The sequence below is a fragment of the Macrobrachium rosenbergii genome, chromosome 11 (assembly GCF_040412425.1).
Source record: "Macrobrachium rosenbergii isolate ZJJX-2024 chromosome 11, ASM4041242v1, whole genome shotgun sequence".
Classification (NCBI taxonomy): domain Eukaryota; kingdom Metazoa; phylum Arthropoda; class Malacostraca; order Decapoda; family Palaemonidae; genus Macrobrachium; species Macrobrachium rosenbergii.
This window is the reverse complement of record NC_089751.1, coordinates 35,180,617-35,203,116: the sequence shown is the minus strand read 5'-3', so window position 1 is coordinate 35,203,116 and position 22,500 is coordinate 35,180,617. Positions and strand designations below refer to the sequence as shown.

The 22,500-nt window shown below is 34.4% G+C and overlaps 1 protein-coding gene across 3 annotated transcripts in view; it reads left to right on the top strand.

Annotated features, from left to right (window-relative positions):
• The window catches only part of LOC136843323 (chymotrypsin-like protease CTRL-1), a 451,535-nt gene that overhangs the window by 339,320 nt on the left and 89,715 nt on the right, over positions 1 to 22,500 (top strand). The window contains exon 1 of one of the 3 annotated variants that reach the window (XM_067111599.1): positions 4,655 to 4,793. The exons of the other annotated variants lie outside the window; for them this stretch is intronic. The gene's annotated coding sequence lies outside the window, so the exon portion shown is untranslated. Of the gene's footprint in view, positions 1 to 4,654; positions 4,794 to 22,500 lie in introns of those variants that run through there. 3 annotated transcript variants of the gene reach the window in all.

Below are 22,500 nucleotides of genomic sequence, written 5' to 3'. Positions count from 1 at the left end.
AAACAAGCCAATCAATCAGTCGGTTAACAAGGATATGTGAGCCGTAGCCTATACGCCGAGCCGACGACGTCACATAAGCGAGAAAGAAAATGATGATGATGACTTGTGTGCGTGTTACGCCGAGCGCTCGGTCGGCCTTGGCAATGATGTTCCTATTGTGAGTGGTACAGCCAGTTGCCCAATTTGCTGCTGCTCTCCCGGCCATTGAGAACGACGATGCGGTTTCCCGGGTGGTCGCTCATGGTCTCGTTCGGTCTTCATGTAGGGTATATCGGTGTTCTTTGCGGGCAGTTTGACAATTGTAATGATAATGAAGGAGAACATCCGCGATCGTTTTGTGGTCTGTATATGTTCAGAATTTTAATATAATTAGGCCGCAAAATTATTGTGAATATTGTTCGGTATAGTATCGAGTTTTCGTGAACCGGCTCTGCTCTCATCGTTATTGATGAGAGATGATCAGCCCCTAGGAAGCTCTCTTTGTAGACTGAGATATATTTAGACATCGAATTGTCTGTGGATTTCATCTGTCATTCCAGCTGTCATTTTTTAATTGGTATAATATTAATAATAATAATAATAATAATAATAATAATAATAATAATAATAATAATAATAATAATAATAATAATAATAGAGGAGGTTCTGATGAAGATGATGAGCAGTATCATAGTCTTGGTAATGAGAACAATATAATTATGAATAATAATGATTTGTTATAAAAAGTGACCTTAAGTCTTTTAAATAATATTCTCAGTGTAGATAAAGCGTTTGTTATGGGAAGCACATGTAGACCTTTATGTTGCTTATTTCTGTGGCTGGCGACCTCAGCTTTGCCCTTCAGAGCCTCCGTTGATGGTGAAAATAACGTATGTGTTGTTTATGTATGTTTAAAGGTATCATTATTCAAATTCAATTCAAGGCATGCTGAATGTAACTTCAAATTTATATTCCTTTGTAACCTTGTTGCAACAACTCGCTTACAACAGTTTCTGTATTATTTTGCAGGAAATTTTTTCTGAAATATTCTGAATAATGTATAAATCTCTTCTAGTAAAAAAATGAATTTACGTCTGCTTCCATAATCATCACGTATGTGTCGTGAATCCAGAATGACCTGGTTTGAACCAGAGAAAAAAAAAAACAGCAGGACTTTTTTTCGTTGGGGGGGGGGATGGGGGTTGAAAATGACTGGGGACGGGTCTGGAAGAACAGATCACACGGAGCCTCTGTCATTGCATTGTCGAAGTTTCTCAGCATCCGGCTAAAACAGCAATTACTATCTGTTGCCACGGCCTGTCTCCCAATGGCGCTTCCTTCAAAAGGGTTATAATTAGCTGGAGTGACTCGTCATCGTGTCCTTCCTGAAAAGAAAGAATGTCTGACGTCATGCGTTAGATCATTGCCAAGGTTGTATCTGTGTGCGAAGCGGTTCGCTCAAATTGCGTAATTGCCAAACCTCTCGGCTAAACGTGAGTGCGTCTGTACGACTTTGCAACGCGGCAGCAACTCATCATATCCCCGGGAAGGCCTTAGAACAAAGAACCCCCACAGTTAAGTAGGATTTTCTTCCTTACGGAATAGCATCTTTAGCAAACGTCATCTAGAAATTACCTGTGTAAAAGGCTCAACACCAAAAAAGACAAAAAAAAAGCCAAGGACACGGATACTTAAAATGGTGTTATAAGCCTCAGGATATTTGGCTGAGGATGGGTATATACTGTCCTTGACACTGCCCAGCTTTGGCTGGTTACGTTGCCAGCAGTTGTTGTCCAGGTGCCTTGATTTATTCATTTATTCATTTATTTATTTATTTATTTATTTATTTATTTATTTATTTATTTGTTTTTGCTTCTTACCTCTTAGATACCTGAGCACGGATCAAAACAGTGATTATATCAGTTTTTTTATGGTACATTTCCTCGCCTGGGAATTTGAGTAAACAAAGACATGAAGATACAGTCAGATCGAGGCAATACTGGATAATTCGAATACACAGAACAGTGAAAGATAAATGTAGCTATCAAATAGGAAGATGATACTAAAGCCCTACAAAGAAAAAAGAAAAAATTCACAATCACCGACGGTGAAGCAAAGCAGTAGTTCACCCTTGTGTGAATTACTAAGGAGAGATGTGAGATTTTCCTTTTGCAAATGCTTCTTCATATGTAGTTACAGATGGGAGTACACTGAATAATGCATCGTTCTCATAATTACTGAGATTTTAAGTTCCGCAACGAGGAATAACATGGGTTTTATCACTCGCCTCTCTTCTCGGTCTTCTTGCGAGTATGATGTAATCTGTTTTATCGCTATTTTCTCTGGTGAGACAGACACACACACACACACACACACACACACACATATATATATATATATATATATATATATATATATATATATATATATATATATATCCAATACAGCACGAAGGAACGCATGCTTGAGAATATCGCTAAATCAATAAGAAGGTGAGTGAAAACCGGGACTTTGAACAAGTACTTTCGTAGTTTATTCTACATTTTCAAGTTCACACTGAATACAAAAGAAGTTGACAGAGATTTATATACAAAAACAGAAGGGGAGCGGGGTTACAGTTTGTTAATTTGGGCAGCATGTTCTTTAAACAAAAAAAGACAGGGACAAAGGATCAAGGGATAACCCAGGGTGGAGATTAACATTCCTGGTGGAAGTAGCTTCAATAAACACAGTCTCTAGCAGATTTCTTTTCCGATGGTCGCTGACCATGTAGATTATCGTTGATTTATCCCAGTTCATCGCATGGCCTGTCTTAAGCCAATGATCCACAAATGCCATAAGCTCCCAAGACAAATATGCCATTTCAAGAGGTTTATCAAATAATGGCACTGCAGATCATTGGCTTAAGAAGCCCCCAACACAAATATGTCATTTCAAGAGGCTTATCAAATAATGGCATTGCAGATCATTGGCTTAAGACAGGTCATGCGATGAATGGGAATAATTCTACGAAAATCTACAAGGTCAACGACCATCGGAAAACAAATCTGCTAGAGACTGTTTATTGAAGCTACGTCCACCAGGAATGCTAACTCCACCCTGGATTATTCCTTGATCCTTTGTCCCTGTCTTTGTTATTTAAAGAACATGCTGCCGAGGTTAACAAACTGCAACCCCCGCCCCCTTCTGTTTTTGTATATAAATCTCGGCCAACTTCTTTTGCATTCTGTGTGAACTTGAAAATGTAGAATAAACTATGAAAGTACTTGTTCAAAGTTCCGGTTTTCACTCACCTTCTGACGTGGATTTTATATATATATATATATATATATATATATATATATATATATATATATATATATATATATATATATATAGTATATGTATACACACACATTATATTTATATTTATATATATATATATATATATATATATATATATATATATATATATATATATATATATATATATAATTTACATGCACTAGTATGTATAAATGTTGCCTCTTTATCTGCTTACTAAAAGAAAAGATTTTTAGGCCTTATCCAGTTGATACGTAACATTTACAACAGACACGCGTTACTCGGTAATTCGTGATGTCGTCAGCGAAATATCTTGAACCAAGGTCGCATTCCTGTCTTCCTCATAGTTAGATGATTTTTTTTTTTCTTCCCGATGTCGAGAGGGATCGTGTAACATTAATCTTATCTTGTTTTTTTTAACGTTTTGTTTGTTTTTGTTTTCTGTTTGGAATAATGGAATTTTCACAATTTATACATAATAACCGATACCAGATATACTCGTAGGTTAAATACTTTCTAGGTAATGTCCTTCCCATCTCGCATACCTGCATTATTTAAGAATCCTTTTCTAATGCCAACTTCCGTTTTCTTTACCATAATGTTTTCTTTCTGTTATTATAGTTTTCGTCGAGGTTCAAAGTATTTTTCTTAGAACACCATCGTGTCCCCCCCCAAATTTTTTTTTCCTAAATCGGACTTTTTGCAACATCATATCCACTATTGTGGGCTTTGAGATTTTAAAACGAGAAATCCCGTTTGCCGGAAATGAACAAAAAAAAAAAAATTATTTATATATTTGTCCTTACTCTCGACGAAAGATAGTGAAGGACTTTTCTCAGAAATTTTGATTCTGAGAATTGTCTTTTTTTGGGGGGGGAAGTCATTAGAGCAGAACGTAAGGAATTGTTTCCATAAAGTTGTTCTGTTTGAAAAGTGTATATTTCGCCATAATATTAAAAACTAAGGTTATTGCTTAATTGCTTTCTTACAATATATATATATATATATATATATATATATATATATATATATATATATATATATATATATATATATATATATATACTGTATATTGTGTATGTACTTATGTATGTAAATGGCCGTTGGCCAATTTCCTTAATGAAAAGGACATCTTAAACACAGATCGCCGCAGTTGACCTTTCAAAGGGTCTACTTTTTTTTTTTTTTTTTTACAGTGGACTGAGTAAAAAATACATGTAGGTTTCGGCAGACAGTTTGGGTATCAGCAACCTCATGTTCATGACGAAGAACCTTTGCAATGCCGGAACTCCGCACTTCCGGGTGCCCGCCCTAATCCACTGCAACTTGTGACTGGTTTGGTAGCTTGAACATTTGACTGCAGTCTCTGGCTGACTGCCTGAATGACTGGCTGCTGCTAGCTGCTGTCGTCGGTGTTCCCACAACTGTCGCGAAGGAGTGTAAGCAAACTGCTCGGGACATTGATTCGTTATCTTCGTTTCGAATCAGCCAATCAACATAAAGTGAACGGTGTTAGTAATTCCGTCTCTTTAACTGTCATCTTGAGGGTGGGGCTTGATATAGGTACATTTAATGAAATTAAGTAATCTCATAACCAGTGTTTGAGTGAACGATGATAAACTTGACTTGAGCAGATTCGTGATACTGTCTGTGTCCTGTTAACCTTGGGTCGAAGTTCTTCGAAACGTGAATGATTCTTAGAAAGCTTATTTATTGCTCGTTTATATTTCTTATCCGTGTTTCGTTCTGTCGGCAGGACTACACTTAACACTGTGCTTTGTTTGTTCTATTTATTTATTTTTTTCTGATTCAATGATTTGTAGTGAGAAGCATATCCAAAAATTGTGAAGAATTCGAGAATTTGAGACGCATTTTAATTTAAGAATATATATATATATATAATATATAATATATACACAGACATATACACACGCACACACACATACACATATATATATTCTGTATATATACTGATGCATGTAAATATTTATGAATTTATAATGAGGAGCATGTCCAAAAAGTTAAGGCCAATTTTGATTATATATATATACATATATATATATACATATGCATACATACGTGTATATATATATATATAAAATGTATACATATATACACACCTATGTACGTATGTAAGTATACCGATGAGTGATGTAATATAAAATTGCTCTTGATATCATGTCTTCACCCCATGCTGATGAAATATTACGTGTGGTGGGTTAGTTTTTGCAGATGTTGTGAGCGCCATGTTCATAAGTCGCTCAGAGAAATGAAAATCATTTAAGATTCCTGAAAGTGGTTGGATACGCTTAAAGGATGATGTCACAACTGAAGTAATTGTGTAAGGAAATATAAATATTTTTATATTTGTTTTTGGTTGACATTTCAGTGAGGGTGTGATGTGAAGCATTAGTTGCTATGATTACTTATGTGTCGTAAACTTTGTCTCATTAACTTTGATGCATGGTGCTTTTATCTTTTATGTGATTTTTCTGTATTGATTGACTAAGAATAAGTGAGGTTATTGCCAGAAGTTGTTTATTGAATGTCAATAATACGAGAAATTCAGCAGAAAGTCAGGGGAAACTGGACAACGTGTTGTTTTAAAGCTTATTTAATACCGGTTACAATGCATTGTGTATATTAAAAGTTTGACATTAGACAGCTGATTTTGGTTTGGTATTCACAGGAACGTATTGCTTGCTATGTCCATACAATAATGCTCATTAGTTCTTCTTTATAGGTTGTCATGTGATATTTATGCAACTCATTTTATCAGCATTTTATTCACTCCGGTAGTCAAGCACCTGGTAATGTTCAAGTTAACGGCTTTTAATCCGTAAGATTGTTAATAGTCTCAGTGGCTCACGTCCTAAGTGTCATGACGTAAAGTAGTGACACATCCTGTTATTTTTATTATTGGTCTTTAAAGACAGGGTAATGTTAGTTATCTTCCAGACATGCCTGTTTTTAAGGCTTTAGTGCTTGTGGACTAAGCAATCAAAGTCTTGTCTTATTCAGATTTTTTTGAAGATACATGTGAGTAGAAGAGAAAGAACCGCTTGCTTCTTCCGTTGTTTATACTTAAATGTGGTTTTCCTTACTTTTCACCGTCTGAAATTTGTATCTATGCCGATTTAAATGTCATCTGTGAAATGATGGGGAGTCGTTGTTAAACAGATATTCCAAGCAACACAGTTTTGCAATAAGATTTTTTGATGGGTACGTCACCTGAGAGTCTTCTGCAACTAGACATACACGATCTGCAATATTTCTGTCCATTTATATATTTATATACACAATTATATATCTATACTCACTTTGTGTGTATATATATATGTGTGTGTGTGCATGCATATATATATATATATATATATATATATATATATATATATATATATATATATATATATATATATATATATATATATATAATATATATATATATATATATATATATATATATATGTAAGAAGGTGAGTGAAAACTGGGACTTTGAACAATCACTTTCATACTTTATTCTACATTTTCAAGTTCAAGTGGACTTGAAAATGTAGAATAAACTTCAAAAGTATTTGTTCAAAGTCCAGGTTTTCACTCACCTTCCTATGTTATATATATATATATATATATATATATATATATATATATATATATATATATATATATATATATATATATATATATATATATATATATATATATATATATATATATATATACATAGTGTGTATGGAAATCTCAGGTCACTGACATGGCTATCCCCTCAAAGGGCACATACCGGGGATGGCAAGAGGCAAGAGAAGGGTCTTGGAACCTGGGTTTGAAATGCGGAACGCTCGGAATTCTGCTCTGCACCAGTGGAATGGCATGTAGCGGAAGACATTGGCTTTGAAGATAAATCGTAAAATGTAGCTTCCAAAATCAGTTGACACTTAAATTGCAGCTTGAGGCGTCGGCAGGCGAATAGGGATGTGTGTTTTTGTTTCTGCGTAACTCCGATCGAGTGTCTCTTCGCTTACATACCGAAATTATACTTGTACGGAAGTACAATTGCGTTCGTTTACGTTACTCGCTAATGCCCCTACGTATACACCCGTGTAAGCAGACAAATACACACACACACACACCCACACACACACATATATATATATATATATATATATATATATATATATATATATATATATATATATATATCTTAATATTATTCAACTGAATGATTTTACTCCACCGTATTTCTATATTTCTAGGAAATGGCTGTGCATACATGCATACATATGCATGTATGTTTGTGAGTATGTATGTATGTACAGCCATTTCCTAGAAACATAAAAATACGGTTGGTTATAAATTCATCCAGTTGAACAATATTTATTAAGATAGTACCATTACCAACAGGCGAAGAAGAAAATCAGCACAGCGCTGGAGGCCGTTCCCTTGATATCCTTTGCAAATGCACGGGCTCAAATTGGTAAGGCTTAATGATGCTTATTAGTGGCAGGGAAATGCTTTCATTAATCAGTTGTAGTAATGAACCATTTGTGTGTGTGTGCGTGTTGCTTAAGCATAAAACACTCGTGAATTTCTGACATAAACACATACATTTATATATATGTATGTGTGTATATATATATATATATATATATATATATATATATATATATATATATATATATATATATATATATATATATATATATCACACATATATATATATACTGTATATATATATTGTTAGGTTACTAACCTGTGCTTTTAATCACTATCTTGTTTCACCTATTATTACTGCTTAATAATCCACTATCTACAATAAAACGTTTGCAAGGCATAACGTGTATGTTTTTGCCTGTTTGTTTATTTAACACTGATATGACTTTGAAACACAAAGTAGGAAACACTTGCTTTTGAGACTATGAAAATTCTAAATTAGCACAGTTTCCTTTTGATAGACAAACGTAAGTAAAATAGCAGCATCCCGACAATACTTTTTAGTTCTCTCTCTCTCTCTCTCTCTCTCTCTCTCTCTCTCTCTCTCTCTCTCTCTCTCTCTCTCTCTCTCTCTCTCACCCCGTTAGTAACCTGTATAATCATCTTCGCCTCGGCACGAGAGACGATTCTTGCTGACAAAATAGCTCCATCTACGGACTCTTGGTGAAAAGGTCAGGGTAATCTGGAACCGTCAGAATCAAGGAGTAGGTTATACTTGACAACACATGTCTCTCTCTCTCTCTCTCTCTCTCTCTCTCTCTCTCTCTCTCTATATATATATATATATATATATATATATATATATATATATATATATACATATACTGTATATGTATACATATATATATATACATATATATATTTAGCTTAATGATAAATAATATTTTATTGATTCTCATCCTTGTCGGTTTTTTCAGCCTGATGATGAGGTTTTATACCTCGAAAGCTTGTAATAAAGAATGTTCTTCCTGGTCTTGGCAATATTATTTATCATTAAGCTAAGATTTCCAAGTAGCCGCCCAATTACCGAGACATATGTATTTATGTATATATAATTGTGTGTGTGTGAATGACTCCGTACACAAACGTAGCATACGTGGACCGAGAAGTAGCTTATAATAGAATAATGGAGGTGCATTGTGGATATATTTGGTAATGCTTGTTACAGAAAAAAAATGTTTTGAAAGCGACTACATGGAAACGGGGCATGTTGGAGTATGTATAGTATACGATAGGGCGACTGGTTTACGTAAGAGTGGGTCGGAGATAAAAGTGTTGTAAATCTTCATGGCTGTTTAATATCTTTATGGATAGTTTACCATAAAAGCTTAGACTGAGACATTAGATGTTAGTACTAATCATGGATTAGGAAAATGGATCCCGGATCGTGTGTAGAATTGTCGATGTTTGCAGATAGTACAGTTTTGGTTGAAGGTATAAGAAAAGAACCTGCAGCAACTAGTGAAGGAGTTTGATAGTGTTATCTTGAAGAGATCGTTGGAATTAAATGAGTGCAAAAGCAAGATTTTGCACTCATTTAATTGAATTTAATTAAAAAGGTAGCAGTGAATGCTACTAAGGATGGTAAAGGTATGGAGGAAGTTGGTTCGTATGGGTATTTTGGAGCAAATGTGACGAACGATAATAGGATGAGAGAAGAGGCAGGCGAGAAGGTAGTGGTCTGTCTGCAAATGATCGCGAAGTGTCTTGAAGTGTCTGCGTATGATGAAGAAATTGTTGAAGTGACTCCTATTTATTTAAATTAGGTCTGGATGTTGAGTGCATTTACAAGTAACGATGAAACTTTTAAGACAGTTTTTTTGTGTGGCGTATATGGAGTAAGAAGTGAAAGGGTGGGAAATGTGTCGAGACTTAGAAGTGGCATTTATATTAAGATAGAAAAGGTGTATCAGAGTGTTTTGAAATGGTGAAGTCATGGGGAAAGAATGAAGAACAAGAGTTTCGTGAGAGGAGTTTATCGTTTGGAAGAGTTTAAGGGAAGGGAAAGGGGGGGAAATGAAAAAGTACCTGATAGACGGTTGGAAGACGTATTGGAAAAGAAGAGTTTTAAAAACCAGGAAGCTAGAGAGTCTGTGCAAGATAGAGGTGAATGGTGCAGTGTATGTACGTCTATATATATGTTTGTGTGTATATATATATATATATATATATATATATATATATATATATATATATATATATATTTATATATGTGTATTCATAATTATATAATATATATATATATATATATATATATATATATATATATATATATTTATAAATATATATTTATAAATACGATTTTAAAAAGTAACGGGAAGAGTATATTATGCTCTTCCAGTATTGCAAAAAGACCCAGCAAATAGTTTCATAAATAGTATGAATATCGTTTCTTTCATTATAAGAAATTAGAAATTACAATATGATTAGCATTCGAAGTTTAGTCAATTTTTTTCCCTGAAAAAACGTAAGATATTCGTACCTTCCATGTATGGATTGATGTTTAAATAAAACTGAAGATATTAATACCTTCCATGTGGACTGATGTTTGAAGGGAAGGTTTAAATATCTTACGACTTTTATTCATTTTATGAATATATCATTGTGCATATAGCATTCAGAACGACTGTTCTATTGAAATTTCTGTTCACCAAATGCAAATATCCTTCAGAGAGTAGGCGATCGAAAAGGGGACGTATTAGAACAGTGTGAACACAATTACAACCAAAAGAAACGGGTGCTAGACTGCCCTAAAATGGAAAAGTGCAGTATATGCAAAATTTTCGAAATTGAGAGATGCCACTTGTTGGGCTCATGAAACATTAATACACAAGTTACTGCAGTTTCGGAATGATTCTTCATTGCTTTCCACGAGTATTTAGGGGTTCCCATTTCCAGTATCTGAAAAATCAGTAGTAAGGCAAGGGAGTATCTACCATTTTTCTCAGTTTTATATTTTTGCAGATGATGCAATCGTCCATTTTAGGGCAGTAGAGGCTCAGACAAAGGAACAGAAACAAAGAAACACCAAAACTAACAATTTCCATGAATGAACTTGAAAAGACATGAAAACGCACATGAAAAATTATGTCTTTCATGATAATATATTCTACAACATCACGTAACCTGAAATCGCCCTGTATGCAGTTCCTATCAGAACCGGGCGAGTTTAACTCAGTTAGCCCTTAGGGGTTGAAAGTGTATTCCAAAACGTATGTAGAGGTTCCAAGGAGATTCTTAGGAATGTGTAGTGATCAATGCCTACAGTGCACCGCATGAGGAGCACTGACGGCACTACCCTACCCACGGGGTGTAGTGTTCAAGGACAAGTAAGCCGCTTCTCGTCAGTTCCCTATCTTTAGTCCCCGGACCCTGAAGGTATTTAGTTGAGTAATATGCCTTTGGCTGGCCATCATTATTTCGTGGAAAGGAAGAACAAGTAATGTATGGTTACTTTGACTTGATATATGTCTGCAATAATCACAACCCATCATGCTAGTTTCGAATCTCACTACATTCACGACGCATAGCTTCAGACACGAAGCCCTTTCTGGTCGAATTCTGTCGACTACGAAATTCCTTGAAAACTTGCCATGACACCTTAACATGCTTTGAATACGCTGAAGAGTCTTTCATGAAGACGGATAGTTAATGTCCTAGAATATTTCTATTTAGTGTGTCTCAAGTGAACCCACAGCTGATGCCTCTGCACGAGACGTAGCTTACAAACAGTACAAAGATATGATGCTTTCATAATTATGCATACGTTCGGGCACAAGCTATGAGAGTCGTCAGCTTTTCTCTGCGAAGTAATTCTCACTTTTCCTGTATGTCAATAAAATAAGTGTATAGACTACAAGTAAATAAATGCGATTATCCTGTAAACTACTGGATAACTGTGGAGAGTGTTACAGTGGAGGAAAGATGCAGAGAGAGAGAGAGAGAGAGAGAGAGAGAGAGAGAGAGAGAGAGAGAGACTGTAATTCATAGCTTTCATATTTGAATTTGATAAAAAAATCTAAAAACTTGACAAAAGTTTATACTTCATTATTTTCCTGAGGCAGTCTTTTCTGCAGGGCATTTTTCATCAGTTATTTTCTGCGACAACGTCAAAGATTGTGAACATTTCGAATTGCACAAGTAGAGCCGATTTTTTCTTTTCATTTCTCGTTGCCAGTAGTGTGAATTTGATTTTCAACAAACTGATTTACGCAGGTGTTCCGTTTCGTTCTGATGGAAACACGCTCCATGAAATATTCTCGGAATGTTCGAAGTGCTCCTTCCTCTTTTATACAAAAATGTACATAAATGGAGCGTGCTGCATGCATTTTATAAAGTAAATCATTTGCCAATATCTGAAAAGGGTGAACTGGTACACACACACACACAGCGGAAATGTCATGTGTTGATGCAGCAATATTTCGTTCTTTAATCAAACCAGATTTCTGTCTTTATGAAACGAGAATATTATTTAGGTATTTTCTTGTGTGATAATATATAAAATAATAGTTTTCTAAACATACCACCATTATCAGAAGTTATGAAATTTATATTCTTTTGGTTTTTTCACGGGCTCTTACTTTGAATTTCTTTCTATGTATCTATATCCCATCTCATATCTATCCCTTCCACACCTGAAGAATTTTAAATGAGAAACTTGCGAACGTTAAGAAGCAATATGTAAAAGGGCATATTTTCATATTTGTTTCGTTTTGTCATATCTTTGAAATGCTTGTCCTCGTCGTCATTCAATGGATGAAATCGATTCAATTTGGCGGCATTTAAATTTTTACGATTTTGATAGAAACAATTTTACAAGGTAGTATTGTGTATTTGATTTTCGGTAACTCTTATGATTATTTAGGCCTGGGCTGTGCGTAGGATGCACCGTCTCTCTTGAGTCACTGGTTTAACATACAAATAACCTCTCTCTCTCTCTCTCTCTCTCTCTCTCTCTCTCTCTCTCTCTCCACACACACACACACACACACACTCCAAACGTCCTTGCCGAAGGAGGGAAAGGGACGCGGAGGAAAGTGTAAAGCTTACGAGAATAAAAGGATGGAGAAGGTATGGAGGGGGGTGTGTTTTGCCTTTATTGGTTGTAGTGGGTTGTTGTAACCGAGAAAAGGAAGTTGGAAGGAGGGAAGAGCAAGTGTCTATATATATTTGGCCAGAGGGATAACGCGAGGATTATTACAGCAGTAGGAAGGTCGTGGTGTTGTGGAGATAAACATCGCATGGTAATTTTGGCAATGCTAAAAAGGAAATAAAGGTGGTGGTTGGTGTGCTCAGACCACGAGCTGGTTTATAGGATTCGGAAGATGGTTGCGAACATGCGCAGATATGTACGAGCTTGAACGTATGTACACATTTGCGTTATCACATACATACATACATATATATATATACACACATTATACATATATTATATATATGTATTATATATTTATATGTTATATGTATGTATGTGTGTATATATTTATATATGTATTATACATATGTGTAATATATATATATATATATATATATATATATATATATATATATATATATATATATATCTGGATCATTATTAATTATAAAAAGTATCAGAATCTATGATTATATATAATGAAAATCCCGAAGGTCGTCGCAGCTTTTATGATGGCTGCCTTTGATTACGCCACCTGATGTAATGTTTCCCTATATAATGAATAATTTCATTCATATTTGCAATTTACTATACCTATATAGAGGTCATTACTAATAAATAATATGTTAAAATTTTGTATTGAAATAATTCGAGTGAATCACAAATTGCATTATAAACAAATAATAGGTATCCCTGTTTGTGCTGGTGCATGTTTGTATGGATACATGTTAGTAAGTAATATTAATAGATGCATGCATCCATTATCAAACATCTGTGCATTTGTGTATTATTTCAGCTGATATCTACTTTATATCTGATGAAATGTCAGCCGATTTCCTTGGCATAGAATATGTCATTTCAAATTCTGCAGAACACTCCCAGTGCCGCCCCTGGCAGCCCCTCGCCTGCTATCTTCGCAGAAACTAATTCAACTTCCCAATAAATTGAGAGAGAGAGAGAGAGAGAGAGAGAGAGAGAGAGAGAGAGAGAGAAAGCTATCGTTGAGACGAGTTTGGCTTCAGTTCATAATTAGTGACTGTTATCATTTAATTGGACTGTTTTCCGCGCATTAAACCACACGTTTGCAGAGCTTAATGCTTATATATATATTTTATATATAGGCTATATATACATTATATATATATATATATATATATATATATATATATATATATATATATATATATATATATGTATAGTATAAGCGAGGCATATCATGTGTTACGAATATGATAGTCCAACTAACTTTCTGTGGCTGCCATTAAATGTAATTATGAGGTAAACAAATTCCAAATGCTCTCTCTCTCTCTCTCTCTCTCTCTCTCTCTCTCTCTCTCTATCTCTCTCTATATATATATATATATATATATATATATATATATATATATATATATATATATATATATATATATATATATATATATATATAAACATATATAATTTATTTATAAACATTCATATATGTGTGTGTATATACATGCATGTATATATATTTGTTGGGATGAGTACTTGTATTATCTATTTTCATCAAATTTATATGAAAGTATATCTAGAGTTACATTTGTATGTATGACTACCCAAAGGTTAATTTTTTTGCTTAGGGTTTTAGGGTCATCGCCTGTCTCATTATATGCGTACTTGTCTAAAAAAATATATATTTATCTGTACACAAAATTTTATATATTCACTAACGAGTTTTATTATCTTTTAAGGTTTAATTAAGGAAAGCACATCAACCCCATATAATGCCTGGAAGAGGCAATCTGTTGGTGATAATCCAATTAAGTTGTTGCAATTAGCAATTATAAATAATACTCGAATCTCATGAAAAGGGAAGTTAATTCCCTCTCTCTCTCTCTCTCTCTCTCTCTCTCTCTCTCTCTCTCTCTCTCTCTCTCTCTCTCGATGTTGTAACATTTTCATGTACTTCTAAAAAGATGAATTAGAGGGTTCGTTGGAGAGAGAAATGAAATATTGAGTGCATTACAAAATAAAGATTTTGTTGAGGATATCCGTACTTGTATACACTGCTCATTAGTATTAAACATTAAAGAGGATTATTTTGTGACGGATAGATAGATGGGTAGATTTAGAGGTGTATAACTGCACACCTATTGTAATACTAAAGCATAAGTTCATTTTACTCCTTCCCTAAACACTTAGGATATCCACCGCCGGCGGGAGTTTTGAGAGAACTTCTTTGAAATCATTTTTCAGCTTTACGTAGAAGTAGATCCTGCAGTAAACATGGAGGTGAATGAAAGAATTTAATATATATATATATATATATATATATATATATATATATATATATATATATATATATATATTTAGTAGAATTACTGAAAGGACCTCATTCAAACTGGATGGTATCCAGTGAGGTCCTTTCAGTAATTCTACTATTGCACAGAACAATTGCGTATGTGATTAAGTTAATATATATATATATATATATATATATATATATATATATATATACATACATACTGTATATATATGTGTGTGTATGTATGAATGTATAACTGAATCACGAAAATATGGAACGTGATGAATATATAAATAAAGGCGAATGCCACGAAAGAGAGTGAAACAGCGGAGTGCACCACTCCGCTGTCTCACGTTCCCTCGTGGCATTTGTGTATATATATATAGATAGATAGATAGACAGACAGATATATGTGTGTGTATGTACGTATATATGTGCTGAATTAGGATTGCTGAAGGGTAGAGAAAAATATACTGCACAGTACCCATCCAATGTTTTCCTAGTTTTTTTTTATTTTTCAGTGAATTTACAACTGATCGTTCAGTCTTTTAGTAGTCGTTGCTCTGCCGTAACAGCCACCAGTTCATTTCCAGGGAAAAAAGTGAAAGTTTTTCACCTTTCCCTGATCAGTGAGTCATTCGTAAGCAAATGCGTTGGACACAGATAGAAATGAAAGGTGATGGAGTTGCATATTTTTCAGCCTCGATCTGTCGTGCTGTTTGCCTCGTGTAAAAGTTAATAAGATATTTTGGTTCCGAGCTTTTTTCTCCTCATGGTCAAAGTATTTTTGTGCTTATCTCTTCCATGTGTTGTTTCTTTCTTTCCATCCACTTTTATTCCATTGACGCATTATTTACCTTCTATTTAATCATCCCCATGTTTTGCTGAATTAGTAAGCATGGTACACCATTTAAGGTCAGTCAGGTTAGAATTTTGATATATGAATGATAATTTTGTTTTACGAGCCAGAAAATAATTGTTGTTCACCCCCAGCTGGCCGCTGCTGAAAAGGACAGGCTTGAGGAGGGTGTCTGGGGAGTTGCGCTTTGTGAATGATTATTCAATTTTTCTTTCCCGCAAGATGGAACAGCGCGTTGTTTCCTTAAAGTCTGAGAACGTTCTTAAGTCTCACTGTTTTAGTTTTCTGTAAAAGAAAACTATTGTGCCGGCTTTGTCTGTCCGTCCGCACTTTTTCTGTCAGCCCTCAGATCTTAAAACCCTCTGAGGCTAGAGGGCTGCAAATTGGTATGTTGATCATCCACCCTCCAGTCATCAAACATGCCAAATTGCAGCCCTCTAGCCTCAGTAGTTTTTATTTTACATAAGGTTAAAGTTAGCCATAATCGTTCATCTGGCACCGATATGAGACATGCCACAACCGGGCCGTGGTTAAAGATTCATGGCCTCTGCTCATACAGCATTATACCGAGACCACCGAAAGATAGATCTGTTTTCTGTGGCCTTGATTATACGCTGTACAGAAAACTCGATTACGCTGAAGAAACTTCGGCGCATTTTTTACTTGTTTTTTCCAGCGGCCACTTGTAAGAAATTGACATTTTTTATTACTGTATTCGTAACGGACGTCATTATGGTCAATGTCAAGGAGGTTGTTTGCATAGTCTTGCGGTTATTTTGGTAATCCTTGAACCTGTATGACTCGAGGTAACCTGGTTTTATTAAAGGCTGATGAAATTTTGTGTAGCTTGAAAGTCTGCTTCTTTCAAGAAAATAAAGAATATATTTTAAGAATGAATGACAGGAGCAGGAGCGCAACTTGTGAAAGTACTACTTATTTTAGATAATTAGATTCATCCGAGTCCATATTAATTTTGAATTGCGTTCACTTCACACAATGGGGTCTAAAACAACAAGAATTTTTCCTGAGGTATCTGCTGCGTTGACATTGAGGTCGCTTTCTAAAATCATGAAGTTATCGGTGAGGAGAACCTGTGTACACTGGGTTGGAAAATATTGTTTAATATTGTCCCAGTCGAGGAGAAAATATTAATTAAAATCATGTTAGGAGCCTGTAGTTAAAACGGCTTCGTCAACATTTTTAATCGCATCAGAGGGAGACCCACAAAGGCTCTTAAAATGGAAAGTCTTTTTTGATGAAGCTCTCAGAAAAATATTTTTCCTTCCTTTTGCCAGAGATGTTTCGTTGTATTATTTTATTAAAACTTGTACTCCCCTTGTTTATGTTTTGTGGTTTTATTTTTATATGTTGAAACAGTGTATGTTTTTATTTGTTTATTGCTTCTAGCTGCTTTTTAATTTTTTTTAATTCGGCAAATTCTTTCCTAAGGTTAACAATTCGGGCATTAAGTTATGTAGTACACTGGGAAAATCAGTAAGAAATAAAATTGTGTGGCATCATTTGCCAAGACATAATGTTCAAAGCAAGGCAGTCGAGGCCAGTATTCATTTTTCAAGCCCTATAGCAACACCGTGCTGCTGAAGGTGCCATGCCATTGTTTGCGTTCACTGTTTTACAAAATTAAATCTGTGCCGAGGTGGCCTTTTTGGAAGTGCTCGTTTCTCTCCGCATTTTTAAAACGCAATTTTCCCATTATGTATCACCATTCAATTTTCTTTACAAAATCTATCTTAAAATTTGACTGTTTTCTCCGTCACCCACTTGTGTCTTGAGCTTGCACAAGAATTCCCTTTTTTACCACTTCTTCCTCGGTAAAACCAGTCACCATTAACAAAACCAACTAGGTTTTCTACTTTCAGCACCGTTAATAGAAACTGGGTCTTAAATTTTAATGCCAGCAAATGTTTATAAGGCTGCAGGAAGAGCATCTTGCAGCAAAGTGGACCATACAGTAGTCAGAAACATGTACAAGGTATTTTGCGCCTATGTGTGCCGACTACGTAAAAGAATAAAGAAGGGTTTTCTGATCTTTTTCTGGAAAGAGATAAACTCTCTTTGTTAAGCGGATTTTTGCTCCTTTACATAATACAAATATTATTTTTAAAAACTTCTTTATCCTGATGAACCTTGTGTAATATTAAAATTACCTCTGTATATACTGTATAGGCATGTTCAGTAGTAGTAGTAGTAGTAGTAGTAGTAATAATAATAATAATAATAATAATAATAATAATAATAATAATAGTGACTCGTATGACGTGAAAAGCTGCTGCTGCCAATACTACTACCTACGCTCAAATTAATAATAATACCAATAAGAATAATGATACGAGGTACCTGTAAAAAACTGTTTTCTTTCATGCAATGAAATTTGAGCCATTCCGCTTCCGTAAAGGAGAGGAAGTCAGCCATTCTTCACGTACTGTGGACTGGTGATGATGGCTGTCGATCCTTTCACCACCGTCATCACCATCATCATCATCTTCGCTAATTGGACAGCAAACCATTACCACGGGTCTAGAGGTCTAATTTATTGCTTATCTGCAACAGTAACTTAACCCTGACGCCCACGCGTGTCCGCTCAAATTAATGGGTCTCGTTCCTGGGCGCCCTAGAAGCTAACGCCGTCTCTCTCTCTCTCTCTCTCTCTCTCTCTCTCTCTCTCTCTCTCTCTCTCTCTCTCTCTCTCTCTCTTTAACTCCGTAATGTGTCAAGAGGGAATCCATTCATAAATTTCCTAAGAGTTACCATTTATCTGGTCCTGACAATTAGTACATTTTCATTTTTCTCTATTATTTTTTTATATTATATATATAAATATATATAAATATATACATATATATATATATATATATATATATATATATATATATATATATATATATATATATATATATATATATATATATATATATATATATATATATATATGTGTGTGTGTGTGTGTATACTGATGAGTGATATATAAGATTCTCTCTCTCTCTCTCTCTCTCTCTCTCTCTCTCTCTCTCTCTCTCTCTCTCTCTCTCTCTTTAAAAAATCTTCCTGCCCCTGTTACTCAAAACGATAATTATATACCTGGTTGTTAGTTTGTTGTAGCGGGTTAGCAACCTCACCCCCGCCCCCTTTCTGGAAAAATTATGGGAAACTGGAAGATTAACGCCTTATGGAACCACGCCGTTTTATACACGTATGTCATACTTTACTTTGAAATATGGTCGTTGCGACATTAATTTTCCCTTGTTTTTCTGATGCAGTCTTCCAGTGAACTACGAAATATGAGTGCTTGCAGGCTGTGGTCATATTTTATCATTGCTACACATACCGAATTTAATTCACTTGGAGGATGTTCGAATTTTCGGTAAAATACTGGTAGATTTATATATACATATATATATATATATATATATATATATATATATATATATATATATATATATATATGTGTGTGTGTGTGTGTGTGTGTGTGTGTGTGTGTGTGTGTGTGTGTGTGTGTGTATACACATATACACCCACAAATATATATTTATATATATATAAATATATATATATATATATATATATATATATATATGCATATATACATTATATGTATATATATATATAGTATATATATATTTATATATAGATATATATACATATAAATATATATATATATATATATATATATATATATATATATATATATATTATATATAAATATATATGTATGTATGCATATATTTGTCATAAGGCTTTTTAGCCTTAAACAACAAATAACGAAACAAACAGATAAAATGCCGGTACTTTTGCGTTAGGATATGACGGAAAAGTACAAGAGGAGCTTGAAAGGAATATAATGCGTGCTCGTTTTCCATAACCGAATTATTGCTCTTTTTTGTTATATAATTCTCTTCGAACCCGGGGTAACGAATGTTTCAGTGTTTTTTTACCCGTTAAAATCTAGTATGTATTTATATACACTAAGATATATATTTTGAGGCATATGATTTCTAATCGGTTTACGTGACTTTTAGTGCCGGAATCCAATACCACTGGGTGTGATTGGTACGACTTAGTTGGGATTATTTCTCAAATGTGTATGTATATATTTATTATATATATATACTGTATATATATATATATATATATATATATATATATATATATATATATATATACATACTACACACATATGTATTATATATATGATATATATATGTGTATATGTATATATTTAATATATATAAATATTTATATAATATATATGTATAATACGTGTGTATGTGTGCATGTGCGCGTTATTCAGTTATCAATTATCTATAAATATGAGGTCTTACAGCCACTTGACACGAAAGATTTTTTGTTAATAAAAAATTCATCTGGTGTTTTAGTCAGCATTTTTTCATTGATTTTATTTTAGGCTTTTATATAAATTACCCGATGTAAAAATTGTTTTCCCTTTTCCATCTTGCTATCTGGTACTTAAACTTGAGAAACTTTAATTGTTGAATATTATCAGTTATACTTCACCTAGCATTAACAAACAAAGCAGTTATCTTATTTACTTAATATACCTATAACAAGTTCTCACACAACGTCAGTTTTACATTAAAACTAACGGAAATTATGTGCAGAGGACGCAATATCCTATCATAAGTCACATCAGCTGTGACCATTTACCGAACTAATCCCTTAAGATCAAGAGCAGGGCAGATTTCTCTTTCTTACGAACTCAGTTGTCGTCAAATACAGAATGGGAATCACACACTATTCACTCTTCACGTACAGTATACCTTTCGTGGAAGCCATGCGTGCAGCTAGCTCTCTTAGCTCAAAAGAAGGACCTTAGGACGGTCTGTAAAATACTCGGCTTGATCCCTAAGACTTCCCTCGATTAGTGAAACCATTTATTCGCGCCTCTCCAGACGCCAATAGGAGCAGTGTTGCCGGGAATAAATGGCGCCATCATCTGACGTTTTAATCACTCAGAGAGAAACTTATTTTAGAATGAATTGTTACTTATGTAAAGCTAATTCTACCCTGTTGGAGAGCAATGTCGAAGATCTCTAGAAGTCTTCATCATGCTTTCCTGCAATAGACGGAAAGCGGATTTTCGTATCCCACACAGATCGTACTTCAGTACCAACTTCATTATTATTCTAAAGTTAAAAGTTTAAAGTCCTCCTGGGCCACTGTAGGCTCATAGGGCAGGCGCTGATCTCCTGTTTGACAAATATGAATTCACCAGATTGAGGGTACTCCGTAGTGTATCCGCGACCTCTTTAGTGAAAGGTACACAATGTAACAGCATGTGTACGTATATACAGTAAATATGTGTATGTGTGTGTGTGAGGCAGGGAGAAAATGGAAGATTATTTGCCATTGTAATGAGACAATAAATTTATTTTCGGCTCTGTACTTTCTTTGAAGCTATAAGCCGTGACGGTCGACCCTTCCCAAACCCGAAGCGCGGTGTCACGGAGATGGGAGCGAAGCCGCTCATTACCTTAATTAAACGCGAGAGAGGATAGCCCCAGGTAGGACATCACCTTGCGGATGGGTGTTGTTGGGGTCTTTGGGCGGGGCTGTTTTACACTCGAGCTTTTATTTCTTCATGACTCTTTCGTGACGACTCACGAACGAAATAAAACTCGCTCGGAAGAAGGTCGCCGAGACGAATGCCTTCAGTATTTAGTTAAATCAATCTCTCTCTCTCTCTCTCTCTCTCTCTCTCTCTCTCTCTCTCTCTCTCTCTCTCTCTCTCTCTCTCTCTCTCTTTCTCTTACTTTTTTTCTATTTTTCAAGTCTGATTTTTTCACATTGAATAGGCCCACACGTCTCTATTTAGGTGTGTCTCCCTCGATACCTGTCTACCTATCTACCTGTCAGTCTGTCTATCTATTTGTCTGTCTGTCTGTTTATCATATATATATATATATATATATATATATATATATATATATATATATATATATATATATATATATATACTGTATATATATAATATATATACATATATATATATTGTATATGTATGTATGTATACATATATATATATATGTATATATTATGTATATATATTGTGTGTATTTGTCCATATATATATATATATATATATATATATATATATATATATATGTGTGTGTGTGTGTGTGTGTGTGTGTGTATACAGTATATATATACATATATATATGTATAATATTCAGAGTAGTAAATATGGAAAAGAGAAATCATCGGGGTAGCATAAGAACTCTCTTAAATGATGGCAAGGTGGTGATTAAGTCAGTATTCTGCAAATCGTTTCATTCTTCGTCTGGGCGTGAGCCGGGCGTGTCCTGAAAAGACGCAAGGTACCACTCTGTGCGTGGGAAAGTTTGGTATCCGATTTTCTCTTTACTTTGCTCTTAGCCATCTTGTCATTATTCGAGTATTGTTCACACTTTAGATTATGTGACGTGAATGAGT